The 13,440-nt window shown below is 41.5% G+C and overlaps 1 long non-coding RNA gene across 2 annotated transcripts; it reads left to right on the top strand.

Annotated features, from left to right (window-relative positions):
• The first annotated feature begins 1,201 nt into the window (after positions 1-1,201).
• LOC147005774 (uncharacterized) lies at positions 1,202-11,252 on the top strand. Of its 2 annotated transcripts, none has more exons than XR_015044806.1 (5): positions 1,202-1,315; positions 8,442-8,615; positions 8,728-8,961; positions 9,055-9,125; positions 9,611-11,252. It is a non-coding gene; the product is annotated as an uncharacterized LOC147005774 (long non-coding RNA). The 2 variants fall into 2 exon arrangements; XR_015044805.1 differs by having other exon boundaries at positions 8,442-8,619.
• Positions 11,253-13,440: the final 2,188 nt, after the last annotated feature.

Below are 13,440 nucleotides of genomic sequence, written 5' to 3'. Positions count from 1 at the left end.
GAGGAAAACTGAGTGTTCTCTATGGATGAACCCTGTAATGGGATATCTAATACCAGGTGGTCAGTCAGCCCATAAAACATTTTCATATGGAAACACTAAATGGACTCACCCATTTGTATGTATACATCTATTTGGTTTTTTATATATAAAATGTTAACTAAAAAAGGAAATTCCTCTTTGAAAAGAAATAAGCTTTCCCCGGGCCTACCACACAGGTGTGAGGCCTTGTTCTAAGAACTGTACATGTGGAAACGTCATTGGAGGTGGGTTACATTTAAGTGTTACAAAGAAGAACAAGACAGAACAAGACAAGTCCCTTGTTCAAGCCGGGATTGCTCTCTTGTCAGCCCTGAATGTCAGCCCAGAATTCTGGCTGAAATATGCTATGCTCTTGGAAATATGCTATGATAGCAGTCTTTATCTCCAAGGGTTTGTATGCCAACAATAGCAGAGGATTCCAAATCAGTCAGTTTATGGTGATAATAGATAAAATTCGTTTTTGATGGTCCAACACATTCTGAGAATAAAGACATTAATTGGGCAATTTGGGAAATCTGCTTTCCATGAACTAGGTACCTCCCTCCCTCCCTCCCTCCCTCCCTCCCTCCCTCCCTCCCTCCCTCCCTCCCTCCCTCCCTCCCTCCCTTCCTTTCTCCCTCCCCTGAAAAAGGGCTGAATGGGCATCATTTATGTTTTTAGCTATTTATCCGTATTTCAGAACTTACTCGGCCATACTCTAGGATCTTTAAACCTCGTTTTCTCTACTATATTGCCAATATTTAATTTTCTCTCATGTATAAACAAATTCCCTTCTTCCTAGGACCTAAACAACTGTGCATTTGACACATCTGGAATTCTTTATAACCTTGGAATACAAAGGTCATCTTGATGGCGACACAGACCTCCTCCACTGAAAAAACTGAAGCTCACTGTGTTGTGTGCTCATTGCAAACGCAAGTTGGACTGTCTTTCTACCCGAAATGATGACTTTAGTCTTTCCTGTATTGCATGTAGGTAGGAGAAAGGGGCCTTCCATGTCTTTAATCCCCGTTGCTGCCCGGGGCACAAAGGACTCTGGGTGAGGCAGCTGTGCTGCATTATATTTGAACAGCAAAGGCTTCTGGGTGAGGCAGTTGGTGTGCATTATATTCGAGCGCAAAGGCTTCTGGGTAAGGCAGTTAACAAACTTTGCCGTTGCTCCTGCACAAAAGCCTCTAGTTGAAGCCGTTGGTGGGCAGTGCTGCTGCCTGTTTTTGGAGGACTCCTTTGGACCCCGGGGCTGTAAGCTCAAGGGGGTTGTCGTTTCAAATGAAAAGTAGGTAAATGTAGTAAATGTCTAAAATTTTAGCCGTCTAAAAGTTTAGACATTTAACTAAAGTATCTGATATCTACCTAATACAAATATTTACTGCAGAACATTACTGGCTTTTTCACCTTTATATGAGCTTCTTGGCTACAAGCATTGGTTTCTTAAACCAGGTGTAGTACACAGTACAGCACCGTTTAATATCCTTACTTGATTTGTAAAGTAGTTAAGAGCATAGCCTGCCCATTACATTTTTGTACATATCTGAAGCAGGTTACTCCATGATTTTAAAGACACCTTTTTTATAATGGAAGGATATGACAGCAATTGATAGTGGAATGGTTTCAGAGGAGGGAGGGAAGTAAGATTTCCAGGAATACTATAACAAACTTGAGTTAAGGTAAATTTTATTTCATTTCATTTTAATTAATTAATTAATTTATTTATTTATTTTCGAGACAGGGTTTCTCTGTGTAGCCCTGGCTGTCCTGGAAGTCACTTTGTAGACCAGTCTGGCCTCGAACTCTGAAATCTGCCTGCCTCTGCCTCCCTTTTATTTATTTATTTATTTATTTATTTATTTATTTATTTATTTATTTTTGAGACAGGGTTTCTCTGTGTAGCCCTGGCTGTCCTGGAACTCACTTTGTAGACCAGGCTGGCCTGGAACTCTGAAATCTGCCTGCCTCTGCCTCCCAAGTGCTGGGATTAAAGGCGTGTGCCACCACTTTCCAGCTAAGGTAAATTTATTGCCTCACACACTGGTGTCTAGGCGTGTAAAAGCAAGGTTTTGTCCAGGCTGGGCGCTCTGGAAGGTCTAAGTATGTTAGCTTCAGATGTTGGTTTGCAATACTAGGTGTCTCTTGGCTTTTGGCTCACCATCACTACACTGTCTGCCTGTCTTTCCCTTAAACTATGTGCTTTACTTTGTAAATGAAATCCAGGGGATTAGAGCCCACTCTAATCTCATGAATTCAACTTGGTTACATCTTGAAAGATTCTTAGTATGGTTGAATCTAAACTGTGACCCCATAGACTTGTGTTTTAAATTCTTGGTTGGTCTTCTCTCAAGCTTTGCTTTTTGTGGAGAATTTGGAAGTTTCTGGACAATGGAAGGTGGGTCTTACTGGTTTTGACCCATGAAAATATCTTATAGATTCTCTCTGCTTCTTTGACCCCTGCAATGTGTGTGAACAGTGCTGTGTCCTACACTCTGCTGCCATTATGACCTTGTGCTCAAGCTCACAGGGCCAAGCAAATATAAACACTGGTACAGTCTGTCAAAATAATTAAGTCATCTCTTACGTTACTTTTATCAGAAATTTGTCACAACTATGCAAAATAACTAATACACCCTTAGTTCTAACATTGTTGCCTTAACAGGTTCTGTAGTTAGAACTTAACACATAATTTTAGGAGCAAGGAATTCAATCTACTAAAACATAAAATCATAATAGTTGCCATAAAAATTACCTTTGACCCAAGGAGCACCTCAGTTGGTAAAATGCTCTTGGTTGTGAGAATGAAGACCTTATTCTTGATATCCTGTACCTATGTAGACTAGGTAAGTAATTTTGCTGATTATCCTGGCCCTGGGGAAAGAGAGGCCATCTTCCCTGGAGCTCACTGGCTTGCCAGTCTAGCTAAGTTGGTGATTCCCAGGTGGCAGTGAGAGAGTCTGCCACAAAGGACAGGGTAGAAAATCACAGGGTGAGTGGCTGCTGAAGAGTTTGCTATTTGGTATCTGTGCATGCACATGCCTGCCCGACCCCCCCGCTCCCCCCCCCCGCTTCCAATATCTTCATTTTAACTGTTTTTGTATCCTGTTCACTTTTCTTTGTTTTCTTTATTTTGGGGGGGTTGGGTTTAGGAAAGGGTTTATTCAGCTTACACTTACACATTACTGTTCATTACACAAGGAAATCAGGATAGGGACTCACACAGGTTAGTAACTTGGAGGCAGGAGTGGATGCAGAGCCATGGAGGAATGTTGCTTTCTGGCTTGCTTCCCCTGCTTTGCTTGCCTATTTTTTTCCTTCAGTCTCAAATCTATGGTGTTTTTATTTCAAATACAATTTCTGTTTGTTTGTTTTTTTTTTTTCTATCTTGTGAGGACTGTTTTTTTTTTTTTTTACCATTTTTTCTTTTTTTATGAGATATTTTCTTCATTTATATTTCAAATGCTGTTCCTCCTATAGGGTTGACCATTTTTTAAGATACACCTAACATCCAGTCCATCATCTTGGACAATTAAATAGAACACTCTGTTATTTATCCTAACATAAAAGACTTATAAATCTATATGTTATGTCCTGATTTTGCTTGTGTACTATCTGAGAACTATATTCTCAAATACGTTTTCTCAGTGTTAAATAGCCTGGGTTGGCTATGAGACTGTAAGTAGTCTTTCTTTCTTTCTTTTTTTGTTTGTTTGTTTTTTTTTTTGTTTTTCCAGACAGGGTTTCTCTGTGTAGCCCTGGCTGTCCTGGAACTCACTCTGTAGACCAGGATGGCCTCGAACTCAGAAATCCGCTGCCTCTGCCTCCCGAGTGCTGGGATTAAAGGTGAGCACCACTACACCCAGCAATAAGTAGTCTTTCAACACCATCAGAATCTGAGCAACATCATCTCAAAATATGGAAAGCCTAACTCAGCTTCCAGAACTAAGACAGGTTGTAGAGTCAGCTGCCTACATATGCAGCTGCAGTCAGTGAGGAAGTTGGAGCATCAGTCTTCAGCCTTCTGCCCAGGGTCATTGACCGTCCTTTGAAAAACAGGAATTATTAAGGACTACCTTATTGTGTCTCAGCAGAACTAAGCTGTCCTAACCTGTAAACTGTGTCCTTTCAAGAATGGTATAGATCTGCAGGAATGATAGGCAATTTCTGCCCAGTGGCCTCCTACAATGTACTACCTCACCTGGAGGTAGAGATGCTCAATTTCTTCTTTGATCCCCAAAGGGGGATTTCTAGGAGCAGATATGTCTCAACAACAAAAGAATAAATAACATTAAATGTCACATTCTGTGGATTTCTGATGGGTTTGAAAACCAACTATCTATATAAATTAATCTGGACTGTTGTCCGTTAACTACGCTCAGCTAGTTCTAATTAAGTTGTGTGAAAACACCCTAACAATAAACTCAGAACCCTGAATTTGCTATTTGGCCCTTAACTCGCAGGCTTAAACATCTCAGATCAGTTTGTAATGACATTACAGAAGGGCTGGGTCCAAGCCTTGTACTTTTAAATTTTTTGTATCAATAGAAGAAATTTATACCAATGCTAACCTTGATTCTGTATTAACATAAATTGTATACCAAAATAAGAAATTATGACTTCAATTTAGTAACGATTGTAAAGATTTCTACCAAATGCAATTATTATTACACAATCAATTGTAGCTATTTTTCCCTGTTTTAATTATGACCATTTCCACATTCCCCAGGAAGACAACTAGAATAACCACCTCTAGACCCCCAAGTCCAGAAAACTGGGGCAAAGACTCTTCATAACTTCTTCAAGTTGAATATGGGTGATGGGATGTATTTGAAGTGGGGAAGTGTAGGGAAAATGGGGGAATTGGTTGGCCTTAAAAAGGCCACACCAATGATTGTTTTAGGGTCTGGTGTCTGTATCCTGACTGGATCTGGCTAAAAGTCCAAGCGATCAGAAGTTGAAAGCAGGTCAGTTCAGCATATCTGCTGATGAGAGTCACTAAGGCTGTATATTGTGTAATATACAAATCTCAAAACAAAGTTTTAGTATTATCAAGATCTCTTTTTGTTTGACTCTCTGGAATCTCGTCCTTCAGGGATCTCCCGTCATCACATCTGATCCGTATAATTCTGGAAGGTGTACACACACTATTCACCGTATCTAAAACACTAAGGCAAACCCTTCCTCCCCAGTCAGCAGATCCTTGGGCCAGTGACCAGAAAACTCTTCATTTTGACCTCTCTCCCAGAAGACTAGTATAACCACAAAATTCAAAATCACATCCATTGGAAATTAAAACAATCTAAAACAAATGAAGTAAACTGAAATATTGTATGTGTCTATTCTTAGGCTTTTCCTATTTTGCCATGCCAGGAAATTAACCTAAAATTCCCATGGAGTCCACGTTCAAAGAATGAGTTATCCTGCAGGACTTCAAATCTTCTCAAACAATTGTTTTCACACAATTTCCCTGCTATCCTAAAAACATTTTGCTTAGTGTAAAAACCTATTCTCAGGCCTTTTTCCTAATCTTTCTTGTCAGGATAATCAACCCAAAATTCCAGTGGAGCCCATGTTCAAAGAATATGAGTTAATTATCCTGCAGACCTTATTTTATCACCTTTAAAACAATTGATTCACACTTCCATCTGCCCCTTCTTATAGGCAGGGAGCTTGTCAAACCAGGATTTTAACCAAAATTCCCATGGATCCCACATTAGAAAGAATATGAGTGTCCTGTAAGTATTAGAGTATATTATACCATTTTAAAGCAATTAATTCAATTTTTCACTAGTATCTGCCTATAAGAAGCAAGTAAAGTAGTTTTTACTGGTTAAGCTCTCTGCCTAGAGCAGCCATCCTGTTATACTATCTAACAGCTGTGCTCTCTTCCTGAGCCACAGACTTATGTAGTCTGTTAGTCTATGGCTTTTTATTGGGGAGTTGACTTCATTGATGTTAAGAGATATAGAGCAAAAGTGATTGTTGCTTCCTGTTATTTTTGATGTTATTTTTCTGTTTGTGTGCCTACCTTCTTCTGGGTTTATTGAAAGATTATTACTTACTTGCTTTGTCCAGTTCCTTCCTTGAGGTGGCATTTTCCATCTATTTTCCTTTGTAGGGTTGGATTTCAGATAAGATATTGTGTAAATTTGGTTTTGTAATGGAATATCTTGGTTTCTCCATGTATGGTAATTGAGTGTTTTTCTGGGAATAGTAGGCATCTAGCATTTATGTGCTCTTAATTTCTGTATGACATCTTCCCAGGATCTTTGAGCTATCATAGTCTCTGGTGAGAAGTCTGGTGTAATTCTTATAGGTCTGCCTTCATATGTTAGTTGACCTTTTCCCTTACTGCTTTTAATATTCTCTCTTTGTTTCGTGCATGTGGTGTTTTGATTATTATGTGATGGGAGGAATTTCTTTTCTGGTCCAAACTATTTGGAATTCTGTAGGCATCTTGTATGTTCCTGGGCATTTCTTTGGGTTAGGGAAGTTTTCTTCTATAATTTTATTGAAGATATTTCCTGGCCCTTTCAGTTGGGAATCTTCACTTTTTTCTATACCTATTATCCTTAGGTTTGGTCTTCTCATTGTGTCCTGGATTTCCTGGATGGTTTGGGATAGGAGCTTTTTGCATTTTGCATTTTCTCTGACAGTTGTGTCCATGTTTTCTATGGTATCTTCTGCCCCCGAGATTCTCTCTTCACATTATGTGCATTACATCTCTGGATTCTGATTCTCTTCTGGCTCCTTCATTGACCTTTGGTCCATGGCAAGGCAAATGTCTCTTGAGGGCACGCATCTCGGTGTGGTTGTGTCCAGGGAGAAAACACAAGCATAGCTTCACCTCTTGTAAGAAGAGGAGTGGGAAACTGTCATTGAGAGGTTATTGGGTCCCTATATCTAACCAATGGGAGGGAAGTGTCCCTCGGCAAAAGTTTCCAAAGTTTGGTAACAGAGCTCAGCCTTTGTTCACTGAAGGAGAGAAAGATCTCGTGAAATAGGATTGGCATGAATGCTAGGTGTGGATCTCTTTTGGATTCTGGGGAGAGGAGCCAAGCAAGTGCTCCCTTTAAGGAGTAATTTGTTCTTTTTATGATTGTTTGTCATTGAAGATGATAGGGTACCCCCACAGAAATGACTGATCCTCCACAAGGATAACAAGTGCTGAACTATTGAAATGAGTAAGCATGTCTATTGCAGGACAAGAGTGTCCAGAGCACTCCCATTATTAGCATTGTTGATTTCATGGCCTTAATAGCATGACAGGCCTTTTCTCCTGTCATGGTCACCTCGTATAGAAGGCAGAACAAATATTTACCACCACATGTACATATCTAGGATTACCAAAAACTGGGTAATGGGTGATAACATTGTCAGATTGCATTGGGTGTAGACCTCTAGGATTAACTTCGTATAACCAAGGGGCCCCAATGGTTCAAGGGGTGTGAACATTGCACTATATCTCGTGAAATGTGTATATTGTGATATGGGCAATTTGGGCAAGAGATTATGTAAATTCTGAGGGGAAAGGTGAAATTGTTGGTGTAACATTCTAGCTTGTTCTAACAATTCCATCCACAGCCATATCATGGCATCAGGTCTCTCATTTCTTTTTGTAAATTTGTCGGCAATATAGAATGTGATCGTATATGAGAAATGAATCAGAGGTGTGTCCTGTTCTTGAAATACTCCTGGATAGGGTCATGCTGCAGTTGAACCAGGTGTTAACTATGGGGGACCAGTTGACCAGTGATTGGTACCGATTGTTTCATGCCTGTTAAGTGAGTATTTAAGTTTTAAGATTATTTTTTCATAGTGATGAAGGTGTCCCTGATTGATCTTGACTTGCTGGCATAAAAATGTTAGTTTTCCAAAGACTACACCATCCTATCTGTTTCTTTGAATGCAAACTGAAAACTCACTGATTCCTTGATAGTACTTCTACCAATGTGTCTACTTGGTATCCACCCTGGATATTGAGCCATCTAAGAACCCTAAATCTTGTTAAACTTGAGTAGATATTCAAGGTTCTAAACACTTGACCTTTGAGGACAACTGATGTTTCTAGTGCAGTAGATCCTGCATCCCTGTACTCACTAAAAGTGGAATAGTGGGGCGGCGGTGGCGCACGCCTTTAATCCCAGCACTTGGGAGGCAGAGGCAGGTGGATTTCTGAGTTCCAGGAAAGCCAGGGCTACAGAGAAACCCTGTCTCAAAAAACCAAATGCTCTCACCATGGAAAGAGCTTTTCATTTGCAAGATAGACATGCTGACTAAGTCCAGTGTCAGTAGATTTACATAGGTATAATTTAGTATAACTCAGCAGGTTTGTAAACACACTAAAAGTTTATTGTAATAAGTCAATACTCTATGTATTCAGAGTTGTTTATGTCCTATATTTTTTTGTCCAGGTTCCTGGGTATCACATACTTGGTAAACACTCTGCCTAAGAAATTAAACTCTCAGTTCTCTGTGGACATTCCCAATGGCTAATCTTCACTTGAACATACAATACCTAAAATAAGAAATGGGTCAGCTTTGAATATCTCGGACTTTTTGACAGTTCGTCTCCGTCTTTCACTTCTGTAGGTAATGGTTGTTGTCATTGCTTTAGAGGGGACCCAGTATAAAGAGTCCTTTTCACCTCACACACCATGTCTCTCAGTTATCTATGTCTTGTACGTCTGGCTCTTTCAGATGACAGTATTTCTTGAGACATCTTACTGGATAAGTAGTGCCCATGCCTAAGAGACTGAGGGGGCAGTAACACCAATTGACTCTCCTTGCACCATATCCTCAGTGGTGGAGGTAGGGGCTTGAGAAGCCCGTTGCCATGGTCACTAGACGCCTACCAGGAGAGGGAAGAACCATCGAGAGTGAGGATGTTCTCTAAATTCCACATATAGTCTTCTCCAACAACAAAGGGTCAGGGTAAGTTGATGGGTGACTTGGGATCAGAACATGGTTTTCTTCTCTTGGTGTTCCCAGTCCATCTGGCTGATGGAATTTTCTGTGTTCTCCTAGCTCTGGCCCTACTTCTCTGCCAATCAGCAGGAGCCTCTTCCACCAAGGAGACCTGAAAACAAGAGGTTTTGGTAAGACTAACAAGTGTATTCAATCATGCCTTCCCCATGGCTTAAGCAAGGGAGCATCATCTGTGTGTCCCTATGGCATCCAGTGTGTTAAGGATTGAAGGATATTTCCTGCACCAAGTAGATGAAGCTGGCCTCAGGCTTTGTGCCTTGTTGAGTGTGGTCCCAGGAGTTCTTTGGTAACTTCAACACAGGGTCTTATAGGCAGCAAAGGCACCAGACTTTCTCAGCCTGCTGCATGGGGAGAGAAAACTGTATAAACAGCAACATCCTTGCAGGATATCAGAAAGAAAACAGCATGGGTCTTTGTGTGAGATACATAAGAAAGGCAGGGTATACAGGAGAGTGGGACTAGAGAGGGGTATAATTCTGGCCCCTTAAGTCCCTGAGTTTTTGTAGGTGGTGGAAGGTGGCAGGTAACCATAAACCACCCAATGGAAAGCCCTCACTGTCAGACCAGAGGATCTCTGTTTTTTTTCCATCCACAGGTTCTTATTCATGATCATGTTTGGAACCAGATCCAGATCCAGATCTGAATTCAACTGTCAAACACTCAAGACTTCTCCTTGACTCCACACAGAGGACAGGTGGTGCACCTCATCTTTCATGTGGACAGATGTCCTAGGACAAAATGTTCACCATGGCATGGCAAATGGCTCTGATGACGCAGTAGAAGAGGTGGTTAGTGTTTTCAAATGAGCATGGAGACAAGAGAAAACTAATTTGGAATAACACCTAAGGGCACATGAAATATGCAAGTACTTTGTTTAGAATGGAGGTTCTCTCCACTTCAAGGAAAATTCACTAGCATCAACTGTACATAAGTACATCTCAAAGTGTGTGTGTGTGTGTGTGCTTCAGATATTGAGAAGAGTGCATCCAGATGATGCAGGTTTCAAAGCAGCAAGCAAACTCAACAATAATAGTTACAGTGCTGGGGTGAGTTGTGAAGGTGTCTGAATCTTTGTGGGTTAGGAGCAAGCTGTCCAGGAAGTCAGGATGGTTTTGAGAGCTGCACCAAAAGCAATGGACTCACCTGTTCCTGTCCACTCTCCCTTCCCTTATGGGCACAATATGGACACTCCCTGCACTCTCATTGCTCTGTTTCTGACTCCAGCTGGTCAGCTGTCGTCATCTCGGACACAATCACAGGAGTTCAGGAAGTCTGGGGTCTTGCTCTGCTTCCATTATCCACTGTATCTTCTAATGGCTCATGGGTACATTTGGAGACAGGCAGCTGATGATCTTACCATGCCTGGAAGTTCCTTTAAGACCTGTCTTCCTGATGAAGACCTGCATGCAGTGGTACCTCATTCCAGGATTTCTGAGTTACATGGAGCTCCTCACTTGGCTGGAACATTTGTAACACTACCAGCCATCATGAAACAACCTAGAGCAAAGAGAGGGGAGTCATGGGATCAGAAATGTCTCCTAGAATCCTTGCTCAGTCCTCATGCCCCAGAGGACCTGAGAGGGCTATCACGCCCCAACACACACACTGCTCCTGTGCAGATAGAGGAATAGTTTGCCTTTACTTACAACCTGTGATGTAGATATGGCTTCCCACAGGGGCCAAGCCCTGGGAATTCCTACCTGATTCTCTCCTGAGCCTGTCTTCATCCTCAACAGGCTGCTATCTACTCTCTGATTCCATCTTCCAGGAAGTGCAATGCCTCCAAGTATACTTGAAACAGATACAAGAAAGGGGTTTTCAGTACAAACTTGTAGGACTTATGGCTGGCTCTGCTAGCCCTGTGATGGCATGGGCTCTCAGGCTGATTCCTCCTGAGTGCTCCACTGATCCCTTCACCTACCCTCCCTCAGCATCCTGGCACAGCCTCCAGACACAATCCTCTCCTCTCTACATGCAGTCAATGTACTCAGGAAGGCTACTGTGGGATTGGACTTGTGGTGAAATTATATATTATCACCATCCACTAAAATGTGTATTTTTATAACATCTTTATTTCAAAGCATGTCATGTAATCCAGGAAACAGTTCAATGTGCTAAAATATTTGCTGCTAAGCCTGGAGACCCTAATCCATTCCCCAGGACAGACATGGTGTAAAGAAAGCACTGAGTTCTGCAAGTTAACCTCCTTGCACAGACCATTGATAACTATTTTTCCTTTAAAGTGAGGGATATCTCTTTCTTAAAGATCCTAGATGGAAAAGTGCACAGTAGCCTGTGCTCGTGCCTCTCACCATGGATTCCCCCACTGCCTTTTTAACTCCTAGCCAGGATTTTGTTGTTAGCTACACATGCTGTCTTTTGGATTGGCAAACAGCAACATAAAATCAGTGGTCTTTTATAACCCAGTTCTTCAGGGTATTCCAGAGCTGCCTTGTAGATGTGACCTGGGATGCAGTCTGAAACCTGTCAGGAATGTGTCCCTTGGGTGTATTTGGGAAAGACAGGCTTGACCCTACTCATATAGTGGGACCTTCAGACTGGGACTCCTGCTAGAAAATAGAGAAAATCTATCCTGTGACATCATGTTGTCCTTGGAACCAGTGGTAGTCACATTGTGGAGTTGTCCCATGAAGTCCTACTGAGGTGATGTTTGTGAAAGAGATGTGTTGTCCTTTTTTAAATTATATATTTTCTTTATTTACATTTCAAATATTATCCCCTTTCCTCGTTTTGCCTCTGAAAATCCCCTATCCACTCCCCTCTACCACTGCTCCCCAAGTTATCCACTCCCATTCCCAGTCCTGGTATTCCCCTATAGTTAGGCATAGAACCTTCACAGGACCTTCCATTGATGTCCGACTAGTCTGGGCTATATATAGTGCTAGAACCACAAGTTCCATCATGTGTTTTCTTCATCGATGGTTTAGTTCCAAGGAGCTCTTGGGGTACTGGTTAGTTCATATTGTTGTTCCTCCTATGGGGCTTCATACCCCTTCAGCTCCTTGGGTACTTTCTCTAGCTCCTTCATTGGGGACCCTGTGCTCTGTCCAATGGATGACTGTGAACATCCACTTCTGTATTTACCAGGCACTGGCATAGGCCCTCAGGAGACAGCTATATCAGGCTCCTCTCAGTAGGCTCTTGTTGGCATCTGCCATAGTTTCTGGGTTTGGTGTTTGTTTATGGGATGGATCCCCTAGTGGGGCAGTCTCTGGGTGATCATTCCTTCAGTCTCTGCTCCAAACTTTGTAACTCCTTACATGGCTACTTTGACCCCCTTCTAAGAAGGATTCTGATCTTCTGGACTAATATCCGCTTATCAGTGTGTGCATATCATGTGAGTTCTCTTGTGATTGGGTTACCTCACTCAGGATGATATCCTCCAGATCTAACCATTTGTCAAAGAATTTCATAAATAATTGTTCTTAATAGATGGGTAGTACTTTGTTGTGTAAATGTACCACATTTTTCTGTATCCATTCCTCTCTTGAAGGACAGCTGGGTTCTTTCCAGGTCCTGGCTATTATAAATAAGGCTGCTATGATCATAGTGGAGCATGTGTCCTTATTACATGTTGGAACATCTTCTGGGCATATGCCCGAGTGGTAGTGCTGGATCTTCCAGTAGTACTATGTCATATTTTCTGAGGAACCGCCAAACTGATTTCCAGAGTAGTTGTACAAGCATGCATTCCAAACAGCAATGGAGGAGTGTTCCTCTTTCATCACGTCTTTGCCAGCATCTGCTGTCATCTGAGTTTTTGATCTTAGCCATTCTGACTGTTGTGAGGTGGAATCTCAGGGTTGTTTTGATTTGCATTTCCCTGATGATTAAAGTTGTTGATCATTTTTTTAGGTGCTTCTTGGCCATTCGGTATTCCTCACTTGAAAATTCTTTGTTTAGCTCTGTACCCCATTTTTAATAGGGTTGTTTAGTTTTCTGGAGTCCATCTTCTTGAGTTCTTCATATATATTGGATTTTAGTCCCCTACCAGATTTAGGATTAGTAAAGATCTTTTCCCAATCCCTTGGTTGCCTTTCGGTCTTATAAACAGAGTCCTTTGCCTTACAGAAACTTTGCAATTTTATGAGGTCCCATTTGTTGATTCTTGATCTTACAGCACAGGCCATTGGTGTTCTGTTCAGGAATTTTTTCCCCCTGTGCCCGTCATTGAGGTTTTTCCCCACTTTCTCCTCTATAAGTTTCAGTGTCTCTGGTTTTATGTGGAGTTCTCTGATCCACTTAGACTTGTACAAGGGCATAAGAATGTATCAATTCACATTTTTCTATGTGCTAATCACCAGTTGAGGCAGCAACTTTTGTTGAAGATGATGCTATCTTCTTTCCACTCAATGGTTTTTGCTCCTTTGTCAAAGACTAAGAGTCCATAGGTGTGTGAGTTCA

Source organism: Mus caroli, unplaced genomic scaffold (assembly GCF_978045245.1).
Source record: "Mus caroli unplaced genomic scaffold, Mus_caroli_1 scaffold_2, whole genome shotgun sequence".
Classification (NCBI taxonomy): Eukaryota; Metazoa; Chordata; class Mammalia; order Rodentia; family Muridae; genus Mus; species Mus caroli.
The sequence above is the reverse complement of the archived record's forward strand: the minus strand, read 5'-3'. Positions and strand labels throughout refer to the sequence as shown.